Below are 6,510 nucleotides of genomic sequence, written 5' to 3'. Positions count from 1 at the left end.
CCCAAGAAGCTTCTGATCCCTTTTACTGTGGTAGGGGGAGGTAGCTTCTCAATTGCTTCCACCTTAGCTTTGTCCACCTCGAGGCCCTTGCTTGAGATTTTGTGTCCTAGCACAATGCCTTCTCTTACCATAAAGTGACATTTTTCCCAATTCAGCACTAAATTGCTCTTGACACATCTTTCCAATACCTGCTCAAGGTTATTAAGGCAAGTAGGAAAAGAGCAACCAATGAAAGAAAAATCATCCATGAAAATTTCTACTGCTTCTCCTACTAAATTAGTAAACAAAGCAGGAAATGATCCTTTCGGGTAGCATTATTTAATTTCCTGTAGTCTTGACAAATCCTCCACCCAGTTATTTTTTTGGTGGCTATTAACTCTAGTTTGTCATTTTCAACTACAGTAATGCCACCCTTTTTTGGGACGCATTGCACAGGAGCAACCCATTTACTATCTGAGATGGGATAGATTATACCTGCATCAAGCCATTTGATGATTTCTTTTCTTACCACCTCCTTCATATTGGGATTCAGCCTCCTTTGATGCTCCACAGATGAGCTGTCAGGGTCTTGGAGCAAAATCTTGTGCATGCAAATTGTTGGGCTAATTCCTTTTATGTCAGCCATAGTCCAGCCAATTGCTCCTTTGTAATTCTTGAGCTTTTGTGTGAGTTGAAATTCCTGTTCATGGGTTAGCAAAGAAGAAATAATCACAGGGAGAGTGTTGTCTTTACCAAGATAAGTGTATTTCAGGTGTTCAGGTAGGGGTTTTAACTCCAAGGTAGGTGGTTGCTCTACTGAAGGCAATTTTGGTCTTTGCTCCTGCTCTGATCGGTTTAAGGATTCAAAGACCCTTTCTTTCCTTCCCTGGGGTTGGTGGAAACTGATGGATGCAAGGTATTCTTCCAGCTCTTCAAAGTCCTTCATGACTATCTCAGGCTGCAAATGCTCCTGCTGTTCTTCTCTTATGAGCGAGTCAAGGATCGAAATACTCGAGCATTCCTTAGTGTTATCTTCATCAAACCTTATTGCCTTCATGACATTAAACTTCACTTCTTCTCCGTTTACACTCATAGAAAGTTCACCTTTTCTGACATTTATGATAGCATCACCGGTGGCCAGGAATGGTCTGCTCAGAATTATTGGAACTTCTTGATCTGCTTCAAAATCTAAGATGATGAAGTCAGCTGGTAGAATGAACTTGTCTACTTGGACAAGGACATTCTCAATTTTTCCTTCTGGCTTGGCTATAGATCGGTCTGCAAGTTGAAGAGTGACTGTGGTTGGTCTTGCCGCTCCTATGTCAAGCTGCTTGAAGATGGAAGCTGGCATTAGATTTACACTTGAGCCCAGATCACAAAGTGCCCGACCAAGATAGTTCTTCCCAACTGTACACGGGATGGTGAATATACCAGGATCCTTTAGTTTGGGAGGAATTTTAGTCAGGTACTTGCACGATTGTTGAGTGAGGGCTACGGTCTCAAATTCTTCGATCTTTCTTCTTTTTGACAAAATGTCCTTCATAAATTTTGCATACGAAGGCATTTGCTCCAGAGCTTCTACTAGAGGAATGTTTATGTGAAGTTGTTTCATCAAGTCAAGAAACTGGCTAAACTGCTTATCCTCGTGTTGCTTTTTCAACCTTTGTGGAAAAGGAGGCTCAATCGGTTCACTCCTTCTCTTGCATGGGGGAACATAAGTTGGAACTGAAACTGGTTCACTGACTTTTGTTGCTCCACGGTCTGCTACAGGTGCTGCGTCATCCGGTTTGATTTCAGCAGACTCATTGCTCTGGTCCTTCTCTTCTGGTCCTGTCTGAGCTTCAAGGTGTGAAGGGTTAGTGGCTTCTTCAACTTCCTTTCCTATGGGCTGTTTTGCTGGTTCGCGCTTTCGAGGTCGTGCCACCAAATCTGGGGGTGGTAAAGTCTTTCCATCTCGTAGGCTTATAGCATTACAATGCTCCTGGTTATCCTGAGACGGCTTTTCTGTGTCACTAGGGAGTGTCCCTGGTTGCCTCTGTTTGAGTGCTCCAGCCAGCTGACCAATTTGGGTTTCTAGGTTTCGCATGGCTGCGCTGTTCTGATTCATGTACTCCTTGACAGAAGTCTCAAAGGATTGGGACTTCCCTTCACCCTTATCCCAGTTTTGTTGGTTCTGCCTGGGATACGGGGGTCGGTTCTGGTAGTTTCCTCCACTACCTCCAGCATTATTTTGATTCCTCCAGCCTCGGTTATTGTTCCCTTGATAGTTGTCATTGCTCCTGTTGTTGTTGTCATACCCTCCTGCATAGCACACAGCAGCTAGATTGTTACAGTCCTCATATTCGTGAGGACCTCCACAAGTGGGGCAACTCGGACTTGATTGAGTCAAGAGAAGTTGCTCAGTTGGTTTTTTCTGTTCCATGGGCTTCCAGTTTTTTATAGTGTTCTGGAGCGAAGCCATTTGTGCTGAAAGAGCATCAGCTGAGCTTAGCTCAAGAACTCCCGCTTTCTTAGGAGCACTATGTCGTGTGGAAGGCCATGAAATATGTTTTTTTGAAAGTTTTTCCAACAACTGGTAGGTTTCTAGATAAGTAAAATCCAAAAGATCTCCCCCTGCAGCTGCGTCAACAGTTGCTTTCAATGGTGGGGTTAAGCCATGATAAAACGTGTGAATGATGCCCCAATCAGAAACTCCATGATTCGGGCAAATTCGTATCAACTCTTTAAAGCGTTCCCACGCTTCATACAGACTTTCTCCATCATACATTTGAAAGGAAGCTATATCAGCCCTCACTTGGGCTTGTTTTGCTTGGGAGAAAAATCGGGTAACAAACTGTTCCGCCAATTGCTCCCAACTGGTGATGGAGTTTGGGGGCAATGTTCTCCTCCATTCTTTGGCTTTTCCAGCTAAGGAAAATGGAAAAAGCCGCATCCGCATGTTTTCTTCCGAAATACCATGAACTTTGAAATTATCAACTATCTCAGTGAAATTGTCCAAATGACTGTGAGGGTCTTCCATGGGTAGTCCATGGAACTGACCAGCGTTCATAATCATTTGGAACATTGCAGGTTTTATTTCAAAGTTCGGGATATTCAGAGGAGGGGGAACATAACCTCGTTCTGGACCATTTCTGAAGGGAGCAGCCATATCATTCAATGATGGCCCTCTTTCTTCATGCGGTCCTTGTTCAGGCCCATGATTATGATTTCCATTGTTATCATTGTTTAAAACCTCCTCCATTGTAATGTTTCTCAACCTTTGAACTCTTCTTCTATTTCTGAAGGTTCTCTCGGGTTCTGGATCAAAAAGTGCTATTTCCAGTCCAAGTTCTGTAGGTTCTGTGCTCATACAAATGGAGGAAGTCTATCAAAACAAAAGGACTGCAGTTAAACAACAAAAGTGCTTTCTTAAAAACGCCCTTTCTTGCCAAATGATCCCCGGCAACGGCGCCAATTGCTTGGTCGAACCGAGAGCTGCTCGGGAATATCTTTTCAGAGAGCAAGAGTGCAGAGTAATAATCAGGATTGCCAACAGGAGCAATCTACTCTGACTTAGAGCAACCCTCTTCAACTATACGCAAGCGTACGTGTCAAGCAATATAGGGTATTGTAGCCCCAGATTTATCGTCCTCAGGGAGCAGTTGTGAAGTAAGAAGCGCTAAAAGAAACTTAATTTGTAAAATGAAGCAATAAAAGAAAGTACTATTCTCAGCTAAGCTTCACAAAGAGCAATCTCTGGGCAGCTAGTTAAACAATGTTAACCATTCTGAACCAGATGAGAGCAGTGAATGACTTAGCACGGTCATCGAATAAAAAGGCATCAATTTAAGTAACTTTAAGAGCAGTCAACGAAATGAAAGTAAGAGCATCAGCTGGTAAAACACAGTTCAGTTATCGTGAAGGGAAGATTGTGACAGAAGTTTGAGTTAAGATTAATTTCAGAAAAAGTCAAGTAGGTGTTACGGGTTCCATGTTTTCATCCCTTTGGTTAACCCTGCTTGGTAGCATATTTTACAAGTGGATTTTGCTCCTTCCCTTGTTTTGCTATAGGTAAGCAGAGGGTAAGGCCTTACTCTCTACGTTACTCCATAGTACTTGGAGTTATATGCAAGGAAACCATGCTGCCTTCTCAAAAGAGCATGGATTCACATGGCAGTGCTCCCCATTCCAGGTGTTTCTCCCTCCTTTCTTCAGGCTAAACCACCCCAGGATCTTGAGAATGCTCCACACGCCCTTGTCAGTGTTTCATCAACCGAGTGGTCCCGGGATGAGGTTGCCAGCCCAAAGGGTTTCACAAAATCAATAAATTAAACCAAAGAGCAACTCAAAATTCATTCATAAAATATGTGTTCCTTACAAAGTTATCCTAAGACAAAAGGGATTACTTCTATGGAACCCTCACCTACTTAGAGGAAGTTAGCTCCTAGTGAGCATTTTTACAAAAAGAAAACAAAAAAATATGACCGGTTCTAGGATGGATGCCCTTTTTATGAGGACTGCTTGTTCCTTTTATAGGGTTCTTCATTTGATCTTCATTGTTCCTTTCATCAAGGGTCATGCTTTGTTTAAATCCTCTCCAATGATAGCTTTGCTTCTTGCCAGCTTGGCCTTAAATGGAAGTGGTCCCCCTTGCTTTTGGCTCCCTTTGTGAGTGGGAGTATCGGATTCAGGGGGGCACCTCCACTCTTTCTGCTGTAGCTGACGTGGCGGCTCCCCATTGCTCAGCTTCTTTGCTTTCGTACTGTAGCAGAGGCAGCACCTCCACCTTCTCTGCTGTAGCTGACGTGGCGGCTCCCCATTGCTTCCTTTGACTGCTGTTGTACTATAGCAGACTTCTTTTTCCCTTCTGCGCAACACTCCTTCTTCTTTCTTCATTTTGTGATTCCTTTTGATGGGCCTTAGGTGTCCTGAACAAAGCAAACTAGCCCAATAGTCATATGTGAAAAAGATAATGTTAAATTTGCTCCAGGTCTACCTTATTCTCACTTTCGGCATTGCTCTGGTCCACTATTCAAAACAGTTGCTCTATATGAAAAGAAGAAGGTTGAAGGGAGTGAATTTTAACCAAAACATGGGTTTTGTGGAACAATTTACACTTAATGGGTCTCAACTCTTGAGGACTATCACACCACGTGATCTGCAAAAAGGTGGACCCACTAGCTGCTCGAAAGGAGGAAGAAAGAAATACAAAAAAAAAGAAGTTGAGGAAGCCAGAGATGCGGGGACTGTGTTAGAAAAGGTGATACATGATCTGTTTAAGCAACAACCATTGAAAGAGGTAGAGCACCCTCTACCATTACCAAAACCACCAAATTGGCGCTGTCCAGAGAAGAAGCAACAGGGACGTTTGTCTAATGCATCATGAAAAGGAAGAAGCGGTTCAGATTAGGGAGGCGGATCTAGTTGTTGCAGCAGCGGACATGAAACACGGCTGCAAGAAGAAAAGTGCAAGGTCAGTGCTGAAATTATCAATGTTGGGTCAATTTTTTAACCTAGTAGGCCAAGCCCAAGTTAATAAGGAAAAAAAATGGGAGTTAAAATAAAAGAAAAAGTGGGTAGTTTATTTGATTTAAGAAGTTGGGACCCAATTAATATTCAATGGATTCGGGCCCAACCCAAGGATGTTGGTCCTTTAATTTCTATTGGGTACGATTGGGCATTTAAGCCCATAATTCTGATTACATTCACGAGACATAGAACACATGTTACAAATCTGTTCCGATTTCCTTCCCTCGTCTCCGTCTTGTGTTGCTACGAGGCTATGCTCCACCATGTTCTGTTCGACCTCTATGTCCATGGGTCAGGTTTGGGTTTAGGTAACCCCATGCAGCTTTGGAATTCTTGCGGCCAGCTTGTCTGTAAGGAATCGGGTTCCATGGAATTTTACGCTGCTGACTCAAGTTCATGTTGGAGCAAATTCTGCCTAGACAAACTGAAAGTACAAAAGCAAAAGGGGGATGCAGGTAAGGTGTTGGGCATTCAACAAAATATAATCATCCAAAGAATGCTAACCAGTTGTTGGAAGAATGGCAGAAACAAGGGCAAATGCTACAAGAATGGAGAGGGCATATTAAGTCTGGACAGTTCTGGGGAAGAATTACAAGTCGGACCCGATTTTGAAGATGACATTTCAATGATTATTTATGTATTGCAAGGATGACAAGATTTATTACATTTTCAAATATATGATAGGTTACTCGATTGGTAAAGAGCTTTATCATAATGCTTGCGAGTTGAATGTGAAGATTTGCTCTTCAGAGGCTAATAGATATTATTTTCCAGTCCAGCCACTTGAAGTGAGTCAATTACACAGTGGACATGATTATATACATTTTATTGAACTTCTAACAACTGCAAAATTGAAGTTTGGACAAATTATTCTAGATGGATTCCTAGATTGGAAAGCTGAACGTAGTATTTTAATGTGTGGTAGCTTCCCTGAAGTTGATTTTTGTGCACCATCCATTTTAGCAAGTTTCCCCGTTGTTCCATTTATTGATATTTGTAAAGCCCAATGGGATCCTGGTGGTA

General features: G+C 42.5%; 1 non-coding gene across 1 annotated transcript; it reads left to right on the top strand.

The window, feature by feature from the left end:
- Positions 1 to 2,669: 2,669 nt before the first annotated feature.
- Positions 2,670 to 2,774, top strand: LOC133287284 (small nucleolar RNA R71). Its single transcript, XR_009748224.1, has one exon. It is a non-coding gene; the product is annotated as a small nucleolar RNA R71 (small nucleolar RNA).
- The last annotated feature ends 3,736 nt before the right edge of the window (positions 2,775 to 6,510 follow it).

The sequence above is a fragment of the Gastrolobium bilobum genome, unplaced genomic scaffold (assembly GCF_033153095.1).
Source record: "Gastrolobium bilobum isolate Gb01-03AN ecotype WA unplaced genomic scaffold, APGP_CSIRO_Gbil_v1 utg14512, whole genome shotgun sequence".
Taxonomy (NCBI): Eukaryota; Viridiplantae; Streptophyta; class Magnoliopsida; order Fabales; family Fabaceae; genus Gastrolobium; species Gastrolobium bilobum.
This window is presented reverse-complemented; position numbering and strand designations above follow the sequence as displayed.